The sequence below is a fragment of the Pelophylax lessonae genome, assembly GCF_965119305.1.
Source record: "Pelophylax lessonae genome assembly, chromosome: 2".
Taxonomy (NCBI): Eukaryota; Metazoa; Chordata; class Amphibia; order Anura; family Ranidae; genus Pelophylax; species Pelophylax lessonae.
The window spans coordinates 53,763,658-53,787,201 of NC_138769.1; the positions used below are offsets into that span (position 1 = coordinate 53,763,658).

At 42.6% G+C, this 23,544-nt stretch overlaps 2 protein-coding genes across 2 annotated transcripts in view; one reads left to right on the top strand and one right to left on the bottom strand.

Annotated features, from left to right (window-relative positions):
* Window positions 1-23,544, bottom strand: part of TTC3 (tetratricopeptide repeat domain 3) — a 456,491-nt gene that overhangs the window by 243,653 nt on the left and 189,294 nt on the right. The window lies entirely within an intron of this gene.
* PIGP (phosphatidylinositol glycan anchor biosynthesis class P) overlaps window positions 20,347-23,544 on the top strand; it is a 72,747-nt gene continuing 69,549 nt past the window's right edge. The window contains exon 1 of the mRNA XM_082247855.1: window positions 20,347-20,461. The gene's annotated coding sequence lies outside the window, so the exon portion shown is untranslated. The remainder of the gene's footprint in view (window positions 20,462-23,544) is intronic.

The following is a 23,544-nucleotide window of genomic DNA, read 5'->3' on the forward strand; positions in this document are numbered from 1 at the left end:
GGGGGGCCCACACAGGGAGGGGGATTAGTGATGGACCACAATTGGTGAACTCTTCCTCCAGCAGCTGGCCTCTCCGCCTCTCCCTACTGCCAGCTTTTATCTGCTGAGAAAGAGACAGTTGTCCCTCACTAATCCCCCTCTCTGTGTGGCCCCCCTCCCAGCTCTGGCTCTAATGTTATCTCTGCTCATAAGTTTGTTATCTATGTAACATTGTTTCTCTCCCTCTGTCTCTCTGATCCCGAAGCCTCAACTGCCCAGCCTGTATATTTTTTTTCATCTCATCTTAATTTTTATTTAACTCAGTTATGTCTTTTAGATTTAGCAGTAATTCTTTGAGTTATGTTGTATTTGTGTCTGCTAATAATGATTTTATTGTATTTTTAGTGTAATATAGCTTTAATATTTCATTGGGGGGGCGTGGCCTGTCGGGTAGTCTGTACGGGGCCTCGCGATTTCTTTCGGCAGCCCTGCTGACACCCCCAGCGATTCGCATATGCATTTATGAACTGCCTGCGATTTAAATGCGATGCGGGAACCCGCAGTGGATAAGCAAGAAGTTCCCCCATCGCATATATGTGAACCGGCACTGAAGGAGAAAATTTGCTTGCAAAATTTTATGACAAACTATGAAAAAGTTTTGTTTTTTTTTTTTTTTTTTTTTTCAAATTTTTTGGGCTTTTTTGTTTATTTGGCAAAAAAAAAAAACCCCAGTGGTGAATAAATACCACCAAAAGAAAGCTCTATTTGTGTGTAAAAAAAAAAAAATGATAAAAATGTCATATAGGTTTAGTGTTTCATTGCCACACAAATATCATTCAAAGTGCGACAGCGCTGGAAGCTGAAAATTGGTCTAGGTTTAAAGGGGGGTAAAAGTGCCCAGTTATGAAGTGGTTAAGACACTCCTAGCTGTTGTTTCTCACCTCCACCATCACAGGAGTGATCTCTCAAACACTGAGCTCAGAGCTGCTTCATCAGGGGGGAGAAAGATCATGTGAGGGGCTTTGAATCCGAGAAAGAGCTCGCTCTTTTGAAGATGAAAGTAAACAGTAACAGCAACATCCTTAGTAACGTCCTGTCAGGCTTCAGGAGATATGTAAATGGCCTCCACCTATAGCAAGGACATTATTCAACTTTAGTCAAACCTGCTAGTTTGTTTTTATCTACAGACGCCCCTTACCTGCATAGGCATTTTTTTTTTCTTTGGGGGGGGGTTAGAGTAAACTAACCCTTTATAGTAGAATTAACCACTTAAGCCCCAGAAGATTTTACCCCCTTCCTGACCAGGGGGTATTTTGCGATTTGGCACTGCGTGACTTTAACGGACAATTGCACGGTCGTGCGACGCTGTACCTAAACGAATTTGGCGTCCTTTTTTTCCCACAAACAGAGCTTTCTTTTGGTGGTATTTGATCACCTGTGCGATTTTTTGATCACGCGCTATAAACAAAAAAAGAGCGTCAATTTTGCAAAAATAACAATATTTTTCACATTTTTTTATATGAAATTCCCCCCCAAAAAAATGTAAAAATCAAAATTTTTTAACATTTTCGGCCAATTTGTTTTATGCTACCTATGTTTGGTAAAAAAAATCGCAAAAAGCGTATTTTGATTGGTTTGCGCAAAAGTTATCGCGTTTACTAACAAAGGGAAAGATTTTTGTCATTTTTGTTGTTTTTTTTTTTTAACGCGTAATGGCGGCGATCTGCGATTTTTTTTTTTTTTTTTTTGCGGTACTGCGACATTGGGGCGGACAGATCGGACCCTTGACTGACATTTGTGACACTTTTGGGGTTACCAGTGACATTTCACAGTAATCAGTGCTATACATATGCACTGTTACTGTAAAAATACACTGGTAGTGAAGGGGTTAACTTTATTTGGGAGGGAGGGGCTGTGTGTGTCCCTAGGGGCGTGCTTTCTACTGTGATTGGCTGTGGCTTCAGCTGTAAGGACACTGATCAACGGATCTACATAGTAGATCCGTGTGATCAGTGTCTTTACAGCGAGGAGAATGACAGGTGGCTTGTTTACACAAGCTGCCTGACATTCTCCCTCTCCCCCGCCGATCGCCGAGTGACCGGCGGACATCGGGTCCGCTGGTCACACGCACGGGGGGGTCCGTGACCACGCGGGAGCGGGAGCGCGCCTCCGGCGGCGCGCGCTCGTTACCTAGACCCTCACAGGCGAGCGACGTAGACCTACGTTAGTTTGCCTGTGAGGGGCTGACCGCCGACGTAGATAGTCGTGCGGCGGTCGGCAAGTGGCTAAAGGAAAAAATTTTTTTTTTTTCTTTTTTTTTCTATGCAGAAGGGTAGGGTTATAATCCTTGTCAGTTTTTATTTGCCATTGGTGTCCCATTGGGGAGATTTCCCATCACTTCCTGTCCCGAAGCCAAAACAGGAAGTGAGAGGAAAACCCTCCAAAGTGAGGGAATCCCTGGCTGTCACTAGAACTAGTTTTCCCATTGGGAAAATGTCCCCTCTATTCCTGATCTGGTGACAACCCAAAATTTTAGATTTCTTTGCTCTCTCTTTGTGATAACGGTCACCAAAACAAATGGAAAGGGTGACTTTCCCTAACAGAGGCACAGACAGCAATACAAGCCTGATGGGGGTTCTAATCCCTCTCCACTGATACTTTAAAAAAAAAAAAAAAAAAATGTGTCTTTAGTTAAATTTTAACTGCTTCAATACTGCGCACTTTCACCCCCTTCCTGCCCAGGCCAATTTTTAGCTTTCAGCGATGTCACATTTTGAATGACAATTGCGCGGTAATGCAAAACTGTAGCCAAATGAAAATGTTCTCATTTTTTTCACACAAATAGAGCTTTCTTTTGGTGGCATTTAATTGTCTCTTGGTTTTTTATTTTTTGCTAAAAAAAAAAAAAAAGAGTGAAAAATTTGAAAAAAAAATGTTTTTTTCTTTGTTTCTGTCAGAAAATTTTGTAAATAAGTAATTTTTTTTTCCTTCACTGATGTGCGCTGATGAGGAGGCACTAATATGCCGCACTGATATGCCAACTATGATGATCAGTGCCCTGCTTGCCTGTACAGTCTCCCCTGCGAGGAGATGCCGCTGATCGGCTTTCTTGCCTCAAATCTGTCAGTGTGAGGCAAGGAGAGCCACTAAAGAGCACTTCCGTGTTTACATGTGCTCGGCTATGATTGGACACAGCCAATCTCATGGGTAAAGAGAGATCGGGGTCGCACCGTGTCCTGCTAACGCCACGTTGCGCCCCGACAATGGGGCAACGTCATATGACGCCAACCCAGAACGAGAGGAGATCCCGCCCGCTATCATTTTACTATATGGCGGGCAGGAGGTAGTTAAGCTGACCATACGCTGTACACAGATTTCTGTATAATCTCCTTTAGATTTAACCAAGACTCGGTCAATGTGATTGGCTAAATATGAGCATGTGATCATATAAGGGCTCTGATATGTAGCCAATCCCACCCCTTTGTTTATGTGTGCTGCCAGCCCAGTCATTTTCTGCCCTACAGCATACATAACCTTAGGGATGGAATGCTGGTGACATCAGAGTCCTTATTGTCTGATTGGAGGGGGAAAAAAAGCATCATTTAGATGTTCGTATAAAGATGAGGACACTAACTGGGGATGAACTAGTCCAAACCCAGCAGAGCAAGCCTGCCAGAAACTTGTCACTGTCTCTTGGCCAATCATTTGTAGCCAGGGCATTCGTTGCCTCGCAGCTGCATGATTAATCATTAAAAATTTACCACTTTACCACCGGAGGATTTTGCTGTCTTACGTCCAGGCCACTTTTTGCGATTCGGCGCTGTGCGACTTTAACTGACAATTGCGCGGTCGTGCAACGATGTACCCAAACTAAATTTACGTCCTTTTTTTCCCACAAACAGAGCTTTCTTTTGGTGGTATTTGATCACCTGTGCGATTTTTTTTTGATCATGCGCTATAAACAAAAAAAGAGTGTCAGTTTTGCAAAAATAACAATATTTTTCACATTTTTTTAATATGAAATTCCCCCAAAAAAATGTAAAAATCAAAATTTTTTTAACATTTTAGGCCAATTTTTTTTTTTTTACCATATTTTTGGTAAAAAAAATCGCAAGCGTATTTTGATTGATTTGCGCAAAAGTTATTGCGTTTACTAACAAAGGGAAAGATTTTTGTTGTTTTTTTCTTTTAACGCGTAATGGCGGCGATCTGCGATTTTATTTTATTTTTATTTTTTTTTGCAGGACTGCGACATTAGGGCGGACAGATCGGACCCTTGACTGACATTTTTCACACTTTTGGGGTTACCAGTGACATTTCTACAGTAATCAGTGTTATACAAATGCACTGTTACTGTAAAAATGACGCTGGCAGTGAAGGGGTTAACTTTTTTTTAGAGGGAGGGGTTAGGTGTGTCCCTAGGGGCGTGCTTCTAACTGTGATTGGCTGTGGCTTGATGTGTAAGAACAGTGATCAAAGGTCCTACATAGCAGAACCGTATGATCACCATTCTTACACAGGGAAGAATGACAGGCGGCTTTGTTTACATTAGCTGCCTGCCTTTCTCCCGATGTAACGGACGATTGCGAGTGCCCCGCGGACATCGGGTCTGCTGGGCACAGGCGTGGGGGGGTCCATGACCGAGCGGGAGCGCGCATCCGGCGGCGGGCGCTCGCTCCCCAGAGCCTCACAGGCTAGCGACGTAGACCTACGTCGCTTTGCCTGTGAGGGGCTGACTGCCGACGTAAATCGTCATTAGGCAGTCGGCAAGTGGTTAACCACTTGCCGACTGCACTATAACTGAATGACAGCGAACAGCCAGTTCTGGGAGGTCATAATATGAAGTCCTCCCGTGGTTGCACCCGCTGCGGCGTGCTCTGTGATCGCCCTGTCCTCTGAACGCAGCTTTTTTTTTAAACAGATTGAGGTAAAGAGCCAATCAGCGGCTTAGTACCACACCCAGTCAGGACACTGATTATCACAGCAGTGCCGAATATCAGTGCCCATCAGTGAGTCCCGGTTCACACTATAGCGATGACAGACATCGTATGTGATTGGGAGTGCACTTCTCTGAAAATCGCATGCGATGCGAATTCAGCCATACAGATTCTATGGATGAATTTGCATCGGATTCGGACAGAACACGCACAGGACCCTTTTTTGGGTCCGCAACAGAATCGGATCGCATGGTGGTTCATACCAATGCGATCCGATTTATGTCCGAACTGTCAGTTCGCACTGCGATATGCAAACTAATCTGGGGGTGTCGTTAAAGTGGAGTTCCAGCCTTTTTTTATTTTATTTTTTTAAATCACCCCCTTGATAGTCGCCAAGTATGTATTGGAAATCATAAAAAAATAAAAATAAAATAAATAACACTATCCAAAAGGGAATGGCGGAGTGATAAGCAGCAAATGCAGATTTAGATGCAAATTAGGGTAGAACTCCACTTGAACTTTGTATTGACACCCAGGGCCACTGATAAGGGGGGGACCACCGGTCCTCTTGTAGGGGGCCGAGCACACGGGGGGCCCACACAGGGAGGGGGATTAGTGATGGACCACAATTGGTGAACTCTTCCTCCAGCAGCTGGCCTCTCCGCCTCTCCCTACTGCCAGCTTTTATCTGCTGAGAAAGAGACAGTTGTCCCTCACTAATCCCCCTCTCTGTGTGGCCCCCCTCCCAGTCCTGGCTCTAATGTTAGCTCTGCTCATAAATTTGTTATCTATGTTACATTGTGTCTCTCCCTCTGTCTCTCTGATCCCGAAGCTCCAACTGCCCAGCATGTATATATTTTTTTCCTCTCATCTTCATTTTTATTTAACTCAGCTATGTCTTTTAGATTTAGCAGTAATTCTTTGAGTTATGTTGTATTTGTGTCTGCTAATAATGATTTTATTGTATTTTTAGTGTAATATAGCTTTAATATTTCATTGGGGGGGCGTGGCCTGTCGGGTAGTCTGTACGGGGCCTCGCGATTTCTTTCGGCAGCCCTGCTGACACCCCCAGCGATTCGCATATGCATTTATGAACTGCCTGCGATTTAAATGCGATGCGGGAACCCGCAGTGGATAAGCAAGAAGTTCCCCCATCGCATATATGTGAACCGGCACTGAAGGAGAAAATTTGCTTGCAAAATTTTATGACAAACTATGAAAAAGTTTTGTTTTTTTTTTTTTTTTTTTTTCAAATTTTTTGGGCTTTTTTGTTTATTTGGCAAAAAAAAAAAACCCCAGTGGTGAATAAATACCACCAAAAGAAAGCTCTATTTGTGTGTAAAAAAAAAAAAAATGATAAAAATGTCATATAGGTTTAGTGTTTCATTGCCACACAAATATCATTCAAAGTGCGACAGCGCTGGAAGCTGAAAATTGGTCTAGGTTTAAAGGGGGGTAAAAGTGCCCAGTTATGAAGTGGTTAAGACACTCCTAGCTGTTGCTTCTCACCTCCACCATCACAGGAGTGATCTCTCAAACACTGAGCTCAGAGCTGCTTCATCAGGGGGGAGAAAGATCATGTGAGGGGCTTTGAATCCGAGAAAGAGCTCGCTCTTTTGAAGATGAAAGTAAACAGTAACAGCAACATCCTTAGTAACGTCCTGTCAGGCTTCAGGAGATATGTAAATGGCCTCCACCTATAGCAAGGACATTATTCAACTTTAGTCAAACCTGCTAGTTTGTTTTTATCTACAGACGCCCCTTACCTGCATAGGCATTTTTTTTTTCTTTGGGGGGGGTTAGAGTAAACTAACCCTTTATAGTAGAATTAACCACTTAAGCCCCAGAAGATTTTACCCCCTTCCTGACCAGGGGGTATTTTGCGATTCGGCACTGCGTGACTTTAACGGACAATTGCACGGTCGTGCGACGCTGTACCTAAACAAATTTGGCGTCCTTTTTTTCCCACAAACAGAGCTTTCTTTTGGTGGTATTTGATCACCTGTGCGATTTTTTGATCACGCGCTATAAACAAAAAAAGAGCGTCAATTTTGCAAAAATAGCAATATTTTTCACATTTTTTTATATGAAATTCCCCCCCAAAAAAATGTAAAAATCAAAATTTTTTAACATTTTCGGCCAATTTGTTTTATGCTACCTATGTTTGGTAAAAAAAATCGCAAAAAGCGTATTTTGATTGGTTTGCGCAAAAGTTATCGCGTTTACTAACAAAGGGAAAGATTTTTGTCATTTTTGTTGTTTTTTTTTTAACGCGTAATGGCGGCGATCTGCGATTTTTTTTTTTTTTTTTTGCGGTACTGCGACATTGGGGCGGACAGATCGGACCCTTGACTGACATTTGTGACACTTTTGGGGTTACCAGTGACATTTCACAGTAATCAGTGCTATACATATGCACTGTTACTGTAAAAATACACTGGTAGTGAAGGGGTTAACTTTATTTGGGAGGGAGGGGCTGTGTGTGTCCCTAGGGGCGTGCTTTCTACTGTGATTGGCTGTGGCTTCAGCTGTAAGGACACTGATCAACGGATCTACATAGTAGATCCGTGTGATCAGTGTCTTTACAGCGAGGAGAATGACAGGTGGCTTGTTTACACAAGCTGCCTGACATTCTCCCTCTCCCCCGCCGATCGCCGAGTGACCGGCGGACATCGGGTCCGCTGGTCACACGCACGGGGGGGTCCGTGACCACGCGGGAGCGGGAGCGCGCCTCCGGCGGTGCGTGCTCGTTACCTAAACCCTCACAGGCGAGCGACGTAGACCTACGTTAGTTTGCCTGTGAGGGGCTGACCGCCGACGTAGATAGTCGTGCGGCGGTCGGCAAGTGGCTAAAGGAAAAAATATTTTTTTTTCTTTTTTTTTCTTTTTTTTTCTATGCAGAAGGGTAGGGTTATAATCCTTGTCAGTTTTTATTTGCCATTGGTGTCCCATTGGGGAGATTTCCCATCACTTCCTGTCCCGAAGCCAAAACAGGAAGTGAGAGGAAAACCCTCCAAAGTGAGGGAATCCCTGGCTGTCACTAGAACTAGTTTTCCCATTGGGAAAATGTCCCCTCTATTCCTGATCTGGTGACAACCCAAAATTTTAGATTTCTTTGCTCTCTCTTTGTGATAACGGTCACCAAGACAAATGGAAAGGGTGACTTTCCCTAACAGAGGCACAGACAGCAATACAAGCCTGATGGGGGTTCTAATCCCTCTCCACTGATACTTTAAAAAAAAAAAAAAAATGTGTCTTTAGTTAAATTTTAACTGCTTCAATACTGCGCACTTTCACCCCCTTCCTGCCCAGGCCAATTTTTAGCTTTCAGCTATGTCACATTTTGAATGACAATTGCGCGTTAATGCAAAACTGTAGCCAAATGAAAATGTTATAATTTTTTTCTAACAAATAGAGCTTTCTTTTGGTGGCATTTAATTGTCTCTTGGTTTTTTATTTTTTGCTAAAAAAAAAAAAAAAACGAACAAAGACTGAAAAATTTGAAAAAAAATGTTTTTTTTCTTTGTTTCTGTCAGAAAATTTTGTAAATAAGTAATTTTTTTTTCTTCACTGATGTGCACTGATGAGGCTGCCCTGATGTGGAGGAACTAATATGCGCACTGATATGCCAACTATGATGATCAGTGCCTTGATTGCCTGTGCAGTCTCCCCTGTGAGGAGATGCCGCTGATCGGCTTTCCTTGCCTCACAATCTGTCAGTGTGAGGCAAGGAGAGCCACTAAAGAGCCCTTCCGTGTTTACATGTGCTCAGCTGTGATTGGACACAGCCAATCTCATGGGTAAAGAGAGATCGGGGTCGCACCGTGTCCTGCTAACGCCACGTTGCGCCCCGACAATGGGGCAACGTCATATGACGCCAACCCAGAACGAGAGGAGATCCCGCCCGCTATCATTTTACTATATGGCGGGCAGGAGGTAGTTAAGCTGACCATACGCTGTACACAGATTTCTGTATAATCTCCTTTAGATTTAACCAAGACTCGGTCAATGTGATTGGCTAAATATGAGCATGTGATCATATAAGGGCTCTGATATGTAGCCAATCCCACCCCTTTGTTTATGTGTGCTGCCAGCCCAGTCATTTTCTGCCCTACAGCATACATAACCTTAGGGGTGGAATGCTGGTGACATCAGAGTCCTTATTGTCTGATTGGAGGGGGAAAAAAAGCATCATTTAGATGTTCGTATAAAGATGAGGACACTAACTGGGGATGAACTAGTCCAAACCCAGCAGAGCAAGCCTGCCAGAAACTTGTCACTGTCTCTTGGCCAATCATTTGTAGCCAGGGCATTCGTTGCCTCGCAGCTGCATGATTAATCATTAAAAATTTACCACTTTACCACCGGAGGATTTTGCTGTCTTACGTCCAGGCCACTTTTTGCGATTCGGCGCTGTGCGACTTTAACTGACAATTGCGCGGTCGTGCAACGATGTACCCAAACTAAATTTACGTCCTTTTTTTCCCACAAACAGAGCTTTCTTTTGGTGGTATTTGATCACCTGTGCGATTTTTACTTTTTGTGCTATAAACAAAAAAAATAGCGTTTATTTTGAAAAAATAACAATATTTTTAACATTTTTATATGAAATCCCCCCCAAAAAAATGTAAAAATCTAAATTTTTTTTAAATTTTTGGCCAATTTGTTTTATGCTACCTATGTTTGTATGTTTGGTAAAAAAAAATCGCAATAAGCGTATTTTGATTGGTTTGCGCAAAAGTTATTGCGTTTACTAACTAAGGGAAAGATTTCTGTCATTTTTGGTGTTTTTTTTTTTTTTTAACGCGTAATGGCGGCGATCTGTGATTTTTTTTTTTTTTTTTTTGCGGGACTGCGACATTGTGGCGGACAGATCGGACCCTTGACTGACATTTTTGACAATTTTGGGGGTACCAGTGACATTTCTACAGTAATCAGTGCTATAAATATGCACTGTTACTGTAAAAATGACACTGGCAGGAAAGGGGTTAATTTTATTGGAGAGGGAGGGGTTAATGTATGCCTGGTGCTTACTGACGTGTGTGGGGGGAGGTGACTGAGTGACACAAGGACAGATCGCATGTTCAGTTATGCTGAACACTGCAATCTGTCACTCCTTGTTACTTAGGAGATCCGCCCGCTCTGTTTACACAAGCGGGCGGATCTCCAAACTCGATTCCCCGACGATTGGGGAAGAGCAGCGGCGATCGCCGCCGATCCTCCCCTGGCCCGATTCCCGCTGTGACTGAAAACAGCGGGAGCGCGCCGCCTACAGGGGGAGGAGTCCAGCGACGTAGGTCTTCGAGCCACTTTGCCGCAGTACGGTCGGCAAGTGGTTAAAATTCACACCCCCCCCCCCCTCTCTCAATCTTATAACAGCATGTCCTCCATTCTTACAGAGCTGTTCTCTGCTCACTCACAGCTGTCAAAAGAAAAAGAAGCCTCCAGCAAATATTTATCAACATTGTTAATGCTGCTACATAACTATAAACACAATGTTTTACAATGTATCATTTCGTTCTTTTGTATCAATGGAATGAACTTCCGTCTTTAAGTGAGGGCAGTTTAACCTAACTAAGCCTTTTTCTGACACTTATTGCTTACAAGTTAAATCAGTATTTTTTGCTAGAAAATTACTTAGAACCCCCAAACATTATATATACAATATCTCACAAAAGTGAGTACACCCCTCACATTTTTGTAAATATTTTGTTATATCTTTTCATGTGACAACACTGAAGAAATGACACTTTGCTACAATGTAAAGTAGTGAGTGTACAGCTTGTATAACAGTGTAAATTTGCTGTCCCCTCAAAATAACTCAACACACAGCCATTAATGTCTAAACTGCTGGCAACAAAAGTGAGTACACCCCTAAATCAAAATGTCCAAATTGGGCCAAATTAGCCATTTTCCCTCCCCGGTGTCATGTGACTCGTTAGTGTTACAAGGTCTCAGGTGTGAATGGGGAGCAGGTGTATTAAATTTGGTGTTATCGCTCTCACTCTCTCATACTGGTCACTGGAAGTTCAACATGGCACCTCATGGCAAAGAACTCTCTGAAAAAAAGAATTGTTACTCTACATAAAGATGGCCTATGTCAGGGATCCTCAAACTACGGCCCTCCAGCAGTTGAACTACACGTCCCATGAAGCATTGTAAAACTCTGACATTCACAGACATGACTAGGCATGATGGGAATTGTATGTAATATTTATGGTGTAGCGCTCGTAATGGTAAAATTGAACTGCACAGTCCAAATATAAATCATAAAAACAAACTGATGGAAATCAAGTCCTTCCGAGAAAAACGTGCTCCCAAAGGTAAAAGCCAGACTTTCCACGATCCAAAAGCCCAGTGCATATAGACCACCACCAAGAGATAGAAATGGCCCCTTACCACAGTACAATGATCCCCGCCACAGAGATCATTTCCAGCCTGTACCACAAATCAGAAGATCCATGCAGATGGTAGACCAAATCGTAGCGATATCCACATCAGCTCCGCTCGGTATATGTGCATGTATAAAGAAAGGGAACAACTCCCATAGTGAAGTACAGTAACTATTTTATTAATGCACGTACTAAAAAGTGGCAACTCACATTTGGAAGGAGATATTACAGCATGTATCTATGAAAAGTAATCCCGGGACCTGGTCACCTCTCCAACTCTCCAAAATATTGACACTTTGGGCCCAATTTGGACATTTTCACTTAGGGGTGTACTCACTTTTGTTGCCAGCGGTTTAGACTTTAATGGCTGTGTGTTGAGTTATTTTGAGGGGACAGCAAATTTACACTGTTATACAAGCTGTACACTCACTACTTTACATTGTAGCAAAGTGTCATTTCTTCAGTGTTGTCACATGAAAAGATATAATAACATATTTATAAACATTTGAGGGGTGTACTCACTTTTGTGTGATACTGTGTTCATATATATATATATATATATATATATATATATATATATATAATATATAATATATATAATTTTTTTTTTTTTTTCTTCAGCGGAGACCCCAGAGAATAAAATGGTGACCGTTGAAGAAATCTTTTATGTCACACTGTATTTGTGCAGAAGTCTTTCAAATGCAGTTTTTTGGGGAAAAATACACTTTAATGAATTAAAAATAAAACAAAACTGTAAAGTTAGTCCAATTTTTTTTGTATAATGTAAAAGATGATGTTATGAAGAGAATTGTGATCTTTATTCTAAGCAAAAAAATTGTGATTCTCATTTTATCCAGAATCGTGCAGCTCTAGCGTATAGAGGCATGTATGCACGAGGAGTGGGGAATGCCTTGGCTGCTTATCATTGACCTATTACAGGTGATGGCTTTCTGGTGGGCTCACTCATGTGGGTTTCGACTAGGATCTGAACACGCCCAAGCTCATCTCTAATCTATTCTCTCTGACATCCGCACTAAGCGTGCGTTCACACTAACGGTTGAGGAGCTGTAAAACCTGCCGTTGAGCCGTGTTTTTGGAGTGTGAATTGAGATCACAGGCAGAATCGCTGCAATTGTTCTCTAGATCCCAAGACACCAAATGTGAATGGGGCTCATTTACATTAACGCAGGGGAAACAAGGGTGTTTTTTTCAGGCGGAAAGGAGGTTTTATATTCCCTCCTCACTACCTGCTTTAACCCCAGCACCACCACTTGCAATCTATCAATGAATATAAAGCTTCTTCTGATTGGCTGAGTCAGAGAGGCTGGGCTGATGATGTCACAAGCTTTGACTCAGCCAATCATAGGATGCTTTGTATTCATTGCTAGATTACACAGCTTTCTCTGATTGGCAGCTACATACAGTTTATACCGCACATCCAGCTCACAGGTTAGTGAGGGACATAGTTTGTTTGGGCCAGCTTGGCCCACATGTAAAGTGTAGCAAAAGATTGGTTGCCATGCATAGCTGCTCCAGATTCTAGCTGCTCTAGTTTTGATAAATTCCCACCAGTACAGTGCCTTGAAAAAGTATTCATACCCCTTGAAATTTGTGAATAGTGTGCCATGCATTTGTATTCAGCCCCCCTGAGTCAATACTTTTTAGAACCGCCTTTCCCTGCAATTTCAGCTGCAAGTCTTTTTGGGGATGTCTCTACCAGCTTTGCACATCTAGAGAGTGACATTTTTGCCCATTCTTCTTTGCATAATAGCTCAAGCTCTGTCAGATTGGATGGAGAGCGTCTGTGAACAGCAATTTTCAAGTCTTGCTACAGATTCACATTTAGATTTAGGTCTGGACTTTGACTGGACCATTCTAACACATGAATATGCATTGAACTAAATCATTCCATTATAGCTCTGGCTGTATGTTTAGGGTCGTTGTCCTGCTGGAAGGTGAACCTCTGCCCCAGTCTCAAGTCTTTTGCAGACTCTAACAGGTTTAGCTTAAGATTGCCCTGTATTTGGCTCCATCCATCTTCCCATCAACTCTGACCAGCTTCCTTGTCCCCTGCTGAAGAAAACATCCCCACAACATGATGCTGCCACCACGGTGGGGAAGGTGTGTCCAGGTTGATGTGCAGTGTTAGTTTTCCACCACACATAGCATTTTGCTTTCAGGCCAAAAAGTTAAATTTTGGTCTCATCTGACCACATGGCTTCTCCCAAACTGCAAACAGGGCTTATTATGGCTTTCTTCTTGCCACTCTTCCATAAAGGACAGATTTATGGAGTGCAGGACTAATAGTTGTCCATTGGACAGATTCTCCCACCTGAGCTGTGGATCTCTGCAGCTCCTCCAGAGTTACCATGGGCCTCTTGGCTGCTTCTCTGAATAAAGCTCTTCTTTCCCAGCCTGTCAGTTTAGGTGGACGGCCATGTCTTGGTAGGTTTGCAGTTGTGACATACTCTTTCCAATTCGGATGATGGATTGACCAGTGCTCCGTGAAATGTTCAAAGCTTGGAATATTATTTCATAACCTATCCCTGCTTTAAAGTTCTCCACAACTTTATCCCTGACCTGGTGTGTTCCTTGGCCTTCATGATGTTCTTTTTTCACTAACAAACCTGAGGGCTTCACAGAACAGCTGTATTAATACTGAGATTAAATTACACACAGGTGGATTTACTAATTAGGTGACTTCTGAAGGCTAGTGTTTCCACTAGATTTTAGTTAGGGGTATCAGAGTAAAGGGGGCTGAGTACAAATGCACGCCACACTTTTCAGATATTTATTTGTAAACATTTTTTAACCACTTGCCAACTGCCTAACGACTATTTACGTCAGTCAGCACCTCACAGGCAAAGCGACGTAGATCTACGTCGCTAGCCTGTGAGGCTATAGGGAGCGAGCGCGCGTCGCTGGAGCCTTGCTCTCAGACCCCCCCAGCGCGAGTGACCGGTGGACCCGATGTCCGCCGGTTACACCGGGAGAAAGGCAGGCGGCTAATGTAAACAAAGCCGCCTGTCTTTCTCCCCTGTGTAACAGCACAGATCATATGGTCCTGCTATGTTGGACCGTTGATCTCTGCAGTTACACACACAGCCACATCCAATCACAGTAAGAATCACGCCCCTAGGGAAACACTTAACCCCTCCTGCTCAAATAAAGTTAACCCCTTCCCTGCCAGTGTCATTTTACAGTAACAGTGCATATGTATAGCACTGATTACTGTAGTAATGTCACTGGTACCCCCAAAAGTGTCAAAAATGTCAGCCAAGGGTCCGATTTGTCCACCGCAATGTCGCAGTCCTGCAAAAAAAATCGCAGTTTGCCGCCATTACTCGTTAAAAAAAAAAACATTAAAAATGACAAAAATCTTTCCCTTAGTTAGTAAACGCAATAACTTTTGCGCAAACCAATCAAAATATGCTTTTTTTTTTTTTTAACCAAACATATGTACCAGAAAACAAATTGGCCTAAAATGTTAAAAAATTTTGATTTTTTTTATATTTTTTTGGGGGGGAATTTCATGTAAAAAAATGTGAAAAATATTGTTATTTTTGCAAAATTGTCCTTTTTTTGTTTATAGCGCATGATCAAAAAATCGCACAGATGATCAAATACCACCAAAAGAAAGCTCTGTTAGTGGGAAAAAAAAGAACGTCAAATTCGTTTGGGTACAGCATCGCACGACCGCGCAATTGTCCATTAAAGTCACGCAGTGCCGAATCGCAAAATAGGCCCTGGTCAGGAAGGGGGTAAAATCTTCCGGGGCTTAAGTGGTTAAAAGCCATTTATCATTTTCCTTCCACTTCACAATTAAGTGCCACTTTGTGTTGGTCTATCACTTAAAATCCCAATAAAATAAATTTACGTTTTTGGTTGTAACATGACAAAATGTGGAACATTTAATTGGTATGACTACTTTATCGGGGCACTGTATATATTAAGACATCTTGAATATTGATAAAAATAGTGTATGAATGGGATCTGTTATTACAGTGGGCCTAGTGAACTATGAGGCCCATCATACTAAGAGCAGACTGACAGATTGCAATATTTTTACTAGTGCAACAAATAAACAATTATTCATAATATAACTTCCTGTTCTGTGTGACGTGAATTAGAAATGGGAAAATCCGCCTTTGCAACATATCAGAGAAATGTCACAATTTGTGTTACATATGAATTAAAAGATTGGATATGTTCTGGACACAGAGAATAAGCTCATTAATCACCAAGCATTAGGTGGCATAGGACTCCTCATTAACTATGTGACCTAGAGCTGCACGATTCTGGCCAAAATGAGAATCACGATTTTTTTGCTTGGAATAAAGATCACGATTCTCTGTGCAACATCTTTTACATTATAAAAAAAATTGGGATAACTTTACGGTTTTGTTTTATTTTTTTTATTTTTTTTATTCATTAAAGTGTATTAATTGCGTTTGAAAGACTGCTGCGCAAATACAGTGTGAAATAAAAATTTTACAACAATCACCATTTTATTCGGCAGGGTCTCTGCTAAAAAAAAAAAATATATAAATATTTGGGGGTTCTAACTACTTTTCTAGGAAAAACTGATTTAACTTGCAAGCAACAAGTGTAGGAAAAAGGTTTAGTCTTTAAGAGGTTAAACTTTCTTCCTCCCGCAGAGGGAAAGAAAAGATACAATGTAATCATTTGTGTTTACAGTTCAGTGGGAGACTAATGCTGATAGGCTTTTTTTTTTTTTTTTGACAGCTGCTCCCTCATAGCTATGTAAAGAATCGAGCAAGTGTCATCTTAAGATCGTCAGGGGGAGTGAATCGCGATCTCGATTCTGTTACGATTAATCGTGCAGCTCTAATGTGACCTAATAGATCAGGGGTCCCCCAAACCCTGGGTCGCGGACAGGTGTCGGGCTGTGGCCTGTTGATGACCAGGCGGAACAGCAGAAGATGAGTGGAGACCGCGGTCCGCACAGGGCTATCACAGACTGCGGTCGCCATTCACCTCCTGGTATGCGGCCATGCCTGTGTGTCCTCTCCTACCTCCTCCACCCACCTGGCCAACTATGTCATCATATCAGCAGAGCTAGGGGGTGAGAGGGGCTGCAGACCAGAATGAAGAGCTCCTCCCACCCTCTCCCCTGCTGCTAGGGGATGATATCATTGGGCAGGCGAGGGAGCCAGGAGAGGACATACTGACTAATCACAGCCTGTACCCTTCCAAAGGTCCTGTGCAGGGAAGGCAGAGATTAGAATGGGGAAGGTTAGAGAGGAAAAGGGGGCAATGCAGTGTCTAGCTAGGCCTGCAGAGGTATAAGGGGTTGCAGAATTTAAGTAGTATCTATTTGGAATGCTTTGTCTGATGGCAATCTGTAACCTGGTGTTATAAAGTAATGATTACACTATTTGCATCGGTAATGTAACTGCTAAAGTAGTAACTGCACTGTAACCTGTGAATTTCTAAATTGTTTAATGATACCTTGATGTTAATTTCACTTTGCTGTCACTGGATTGTAATTGGATGTGACATTCTCAAAAAAAACTTTAAAAAAAAAAATAAAGAGAGGAAAATGGGGGTGACTGCAGGGGCACTGTGATGTAAGGGGCTGTAATTGCTAGGGGCACTAAAATATAAAGGGGACTGCACTGTAAATAGACACTATAATCATTACCGTGTCCCTTTTACAGTGCAGTCCCCTTTACATCATAGTGCCCCCTTTACAGTGCAGTCACCTTTGCATTGCAGCCCCCCTTTCAATTACAGAGCCCCTTTACAGAGCAATGTAAAGGGGCACAGTGATGTAAAGGGGGCTACATTGTAAAGGGGTACTGTAGTGTGAAGGGGAATTGAGGACACTGATATAAAGGGGGGGGGACTGTGCTGTAAAGGGGGGCTGAGGAGGACAGACTCCATGGATATCCAATCCCCTGACCCAGCCACCAGCCAATACCCCCTCCCCTGGGGCCCTTGAAAAATTGGCTGCCGTGAAACCCGTCCCTGGTGCTAAAAAGGTTGGGGACTGCTGTAATAGATCATTTGGTACACCTTGCCACTTTTTGTGACCGTTTCCCACATAATTGCAATTTTTTACTCTGTGCCACTAATATTTTATTGGGAACCAGTGTGTTTTAATGCACTAAAACGCACCTTCTCACCACTCCTTTTAGCCAGAAGAGGGCCAAGATAAAGCCTTGCGTAGAATCCCAGTTGGTACAAGTCAGAGCATCCACAGGGATGGCCCCCAAGTGACAACACTTATTCCCTGGGGTTTGGCTATTTCAGTAGACAGTGCTACATCATGGGAGTTGGGATAGAGCAACACAAGCATCCACACTGCGTATTTTTTAGGGCTTTGACAAGCAGTCAGGGTGGCAGGGGTGGGCACAAACAGCAGTGAAGGGAGTTCTCTATCACGTGAACCTGATACTCCGCAGAATGGGCAAAGTACTGTTTTGCTTCAACCACTTCACTACCAGAACCATTTTTTCAGTTTTTGCACACTTGGTAAATTAATCAATTTATGCCTGATGATTGATTACCCCCTCCCCCTTCCCCGTAGCATTCTATATTTTCTTATAGCAAAGACCCTGGGAAAAAAAATGGTGGCAGTTGCAATTTTTTGTCACGGGATATTTACCTCAATGTTTATTAAAAGCAAACTTTCAGTAGAAAATGCGCTAAAGTTCAAGTTTAAATCACACAATATATTTCCTAATCTTTGGTCAGTTATAAAGATGAGGTTTCAACAAGTAAATAGATAACCTAAAATGTGTTGAAAAATTTAATGCATCTGAAAAACAAGGAAAAAAAATACAGTAGCCAGTTGATGACTGCTGTTCTTCCTCTGTTCCACCCGCATTGCTGGTTTCGGGTCTGCGGGTGGGCCATCATAGCCCAGTGGCAATCATACAGGGTGTGGAAATGGTCTGGCCGTTTTTCAGCTGTCCAAATCACTTCTACCTGAAAGCACACGGTCCCCTTAACAATTTTAAACAGCAACCAGGAGTGTATTTAAAACCCTGTTCTACCAGACATCATTTGTACACCCACCTGATTCCTTCCACGCCCCCCAAGCACATTGCCACTTCCCCCACCTACGCCCCCTCCATGTTTCCTGGGCTCTGTGCTCCCACCGGCAGACCTAGGAACATGGTGGGTGCCCCCAGGTAGAGCAGAAGGGAGGCCAGCTAATGTTCATTGGCTGATCTACTCAAGCTAGCAACAATCCAAAGGCAACGTTTATTACGTCACTTCTGGTTTGGCTTTCACTTTACCCAGATGCTCTCATTTTCCCCTGAAGTAGAAGCTAATAGAGTGCAATCTGTGCTGCTTTAGCTTCAATGGAATGCAGGTGAGACATCAGGGGTCTAATAGACCCCTGATGTCTCCTGAAAGAGAACTTGTCACAACCAAATAGTATCACATTAGGGATCTTTGGTCTCCTATGTGAATAAAGTTTAGTAAAAAAAAAGTCACACCAGAGCACCATAAAAATTTTTGGGACCCCCACAAGCGAACATAAACCTATGCATTGGGAGAACCTATGTATGCACACATCAATTGTGCTACCCGTTACTTAGAGCCATACAAGCTGGAGTGACAGCAATAATTCTAGGGTCGTTAGTCACGGATTACTCTAAACTGATGACCTGTAAGGGCTTTTAAAGTGCCACCTTTAGAAAAATTTAGGGCAAGGATATGCAAACTGTGGCCCTCCAGCTGTTGCAAAACTACAAGTCCCATCATGCCTCTGGGTGTCATGCTTGTGGCTGTCAAAGTCTTGCTATGCCTCATGAGACTTGTAGTTCTGCAACATCTGGAGGGCCACAATTTGCATATCCCTGATTTAGGGTATCAAAGTTTGTCACCGTCTCCGGGCGCCTGCAAATTTAAACCTTGACATGTTGGATGTCTATTTACTTGTTATAGCGTCATCATTTTTTTTTTTTTCTTTAATACTAAACTTTTAATTGTACAAAGTTGCAAATAGTAATACAAAGCGCTTCAAAATGACAGATAATCAAAGTAATTTTATAGAGCATTGAAGTTTAAAATATTGTTAGGACAATGCAGCTGTATATATTGCAACCCATGGACAATAGAGGAAACAACTAAATAAATAAAACTATGACTAAAAATAGAAAATACATTCACTGTGTACTGTCATATTTGAATAATAAAACTGCAAAAAAAAATGGAGTTGCTATGTATGTTCTGGTTATAGTGGGTCACAAGGAATTGGGGGCTTAAATCATTTCCCAAATCTGGGAGTTAGGAGCTTAGAAGAAGCAGCCTCATCTTTTATATTAGATCAGAGGTGTCAAACTCAATTTAATCGTGGGCCATATCAGCATTATGATTGCCCTCAAAAGGGCCGGTTGTATCTGTAAGACTAGTTGTCAAGAGCATCCCCTACCCTTACATAAGACATCAAGAGCCTCTCCACCATCAGAAGTTGAGTCCCCCACCCTCCCTTACATCACACTGTACCTCTCTAACCTTGTGGTGCTGCTGGGAAGAAGCTGGAGGCATTGCTGGAAAGCAGAAAGTATAAGGTCTGGAGGAGGACTGGAGCTCTCCTGAAGCTACAGGAGAGGTATGAGGGCCACATAAAATGGCCTGGAGGGCCGGATTCGGCCTGCGGGCCTTTGTGTTTGACACCTGTGTATTAGATAATATATTAATTTTGTGTTTCCTAAAATTAACATGATTGTATTTTTTACTGTAAGTTTGAGTTTGGAACTACCACCATTGTGTTTGCAGCGGCTCTGCTTTCTGAAGATAGGGCCTAAAATGAGGTTTTAAGCATATGTGCAAAAAAAAAAAAAACACTGGCATCAACAGGGTTAAAGCTAAACTCTGGAAGAAAAAAAATCACCTTTTCAACAATTTGGAAGAAAAAAAATCACCTTTTCAACAATTTGCTATGTAAAAATACTGTCAGTACTGATTATTCATATGTCAAACATTTGTAAAATGGATGATTATGAAGTTTCTTCTTTCTTTTTGTATTTATATTCCATGTATGCAGGTCCTCTGTACCATCTGTACCACTCCCAGAATACCTAGCTGTTGAATCACCCCTGGAGCTCCCTTGTGATTTGTTCCATACGTTCTGTCTCTCAGGCTAGGAGATAAAGAAGGAGACTGATTTGTAAGGTAACCAACTAAGAATGCATATTCCAAAAGCACATTTATATGTAATGTGTATGTATTCACACGGCCATAATGCTACACACTGCATAGTTATCAATCTTGCTGCTCTACGCAGCAAATCAACATACTCCTAGTGAGAGGAGCTTTCTCCAAAACTAAGGGGAAATCCTATATTGTGACAGTTGTCACCAAAACAAATGTGACATTTAAAAAATTTCGCCATGTCCTTCCTAGGTAACAACTGTAAAAGCTAGAATTTCCCATTAACTTTTATGGGAACTACAAGGTAATGTCTCTCTCTGTAATATAGATAAGGTTTTTGTAGACCAGATCAGAAGAGCAGCCCAGGGTGACAATGCTACTTTGTCCATAGATGCAGTACAGGGATAGTTGTCACCCTAGGACAGGAACTGTGTTATTAGCAGAATCATTAGGTGAAAATAAAGAACAAGAAGGTTGAAAAAAGGAAACTAAAGCTGGCCATTGATGGGTCAGTTTTTTTTCTTTCAACCAGAGAGTTGAACAAAAAATGGAGGGATATGCTGCCTTTTACACACATCTCTATGAAGAGGAATTTGAAATTTAAATGTTCAGTGGACGGCCCCATTCACCTCTGTGGGGCATGGTAGCCGGCGTTCCGTGAGAATTACCTACCCGTGAGAAAAACCTACCCCCGTCACTTCCGGATCCACTTCCAGTCTGTGTAACGCAAGCACTTACATTAAAACAGCTGTGCTGCACTATGAGTCATCTCCGCTCCTGTCCCGGTCACTTCCCTGCTCTTGGCTACTAAATATAAAAGCGGCGGCGGCTGTATGAAAAGATAAATCACGGAGCCGCCAGCCGCTTTTATATTTACTAGCCAAGATCAGGGAAGTGACCGGGACAGGAGCGGAGATGACTCATAGTGCAGCACAGCTATTTTATGTCACCGCCGCGTCGGTAGGTTTTTTTAACGGACACCGAGATCGTTTCAGACTAGTGCGCATGCGCACTAGTCTGATCCTCAGCTCTTCCATTAGGTATCTGGGGCTGTGAGCATGCACACTGCTGCGCTGCTCAGCTGTTCCTGGCCGGAAGTGACGAGGGGTAGGTTTTTCTCACGGGGTAGGTAATTCTCACGTTACACCGGCGTTGTTACCTGCCGAACGGGAAATGCTCTGGTTTTTTTTTGCCTGTCCTGCAAAGCACAGCTTTTGCGGCCCCAGGAGTTTTATGGGGCTGCCCAGCAGCCATTGTCTGATTTTGACAGGCAGTGGAGGTGAGTTAAGGACGCACTCCAGTCCCCATATTTTGCCACCTGACTGTGCCCATGGAATTATTTGTTTTTACACATGATTTTATTGATAATCAATTCAACAAAAAAAAATAACAGTTAGATGTTTAGGCTCCATTCACATGTAGGCGTTTTGGGGCGTTTTTGGGGAGTTTTTCTGCTCTAGGATCAGCTCTCCAAACACCCAACAAGACAAATCCTATTCATTTCAATGGCCCCTGTTCACATCTGAGCGTTTTGACGCTGTAAGCAAAACGCCCAACGCTCAAAAAAGTACATGAGCTTCTTTTTGGGCAGATTACAGGCGTTTTTCATTGGTCTCTATTCAATCTAAAAACGCCTGCACAAAAAAACGGCTGTAAATCGCAGTAAAATCGTAGTTAAAAAACGCGCGAAAATGCTATGCTCAGGTGTGAATGTAGCCTTACATTGTATGGTGATCAGATACAAATCAGAGAAATATGCATAATGAAGGCTTGGAGAGCTCCACAACAATACAAGTCATAGATTTACCATTCCAGACAGCGGAAGGGTTCCTGCCACAGCGTATAAAATAATAAGACGGAGGCATTCAAACATACGACCAAATACAACTAGACAAAAGCCCTTTCTCGTATATTGTACTAAGGGGATATTGTCTATATACATATAAATAGAAATACAATGTATAGTGAGGAGAGATGCTATCACTGCAACCATCCCAGCCAGGACAAAACTTGGTGACCAGATAGGCATATAAGATAGACAAGAAAGGAGGGAGAGAGAGCGAGACAGAGACCTACATACGATTTTGACCGCTTCAAAATTGAGTATAGGGGTTTTCCAGGTCCTCACAATGGGTAATTTAGTTGCAGTAAAAAGATGCAGGGCTAGTTGGCATTCCGGACAAAGCAATTCCGCAATCAGTTTGCAAGGAACAGCTTTTGAGATCACTATAAGATAGGGTACGAAGGAAAGTATAGACCCTGACCCATAAATTGCACACCTTTGGCCAGGACCACAAAATGTGTGCCATTGCGCATACCTGCGAACAACCTCAGAAGCAAAGTGGGAAATAAGCTGGAATAAAGCGAGCCTGTCTGGCCAGCGTATAGTACAATCTGTAAAATCGTTTGTAGGCATTCTCCAATATAAGGACCATGGGCTTAATAGTCAATTTAGTAAGCCAACTTTACAATTTTGCATATCATCAAGTTTCCACTCTTTCATTCATTTTGTGAAACACACAATACTTCTAATTTACACACACATGTCCTATATGGGTTTTTGCAAACGGGCACCAAAAGTCCAATTTTTAGTTTTGTTTTTTTTTTATCAACTGATCTGAATGCAGCCTATTGCTTTTAATGAGCCTGTTAAGGATCAGTATTGTATGCATTGTGGCACAGCATTGCCCTGCCAGGGTCTAGAAAGAGGTTTTGACCCAGAGTTCTCAACCAGCTGGGTTGAGGGGCTCCAGGGAGCTTGTGCTCTAAAAAGTCCAGTTTGGGACATAGAGCCTGGAGATTGCTAAGTGATCCAGGTGGGATGAAATCTCCAATCCTGGGTCCAGCTAATCAGTATAGCCAGCATACTAATTGGTCAGGTGTGTGCTGGGCTTTTAATAATGACCTGACCATGGTTCTGAGCTCCACCCCGGCAGACAGGAGGTCTGGCATGGGAGTCAGTGCAGCACGAGGCTGCTATCTATGTGCACCCAGTTGGAGAGTGACCAGTCTGTAGGAGACAGACAAGGGCCTGGAGTTTGAGGCCAGAGCAGCAGCGCTGCTACTTCAAGCCAGAAGAGCTGAATGATCTTTTGTTTTTGATT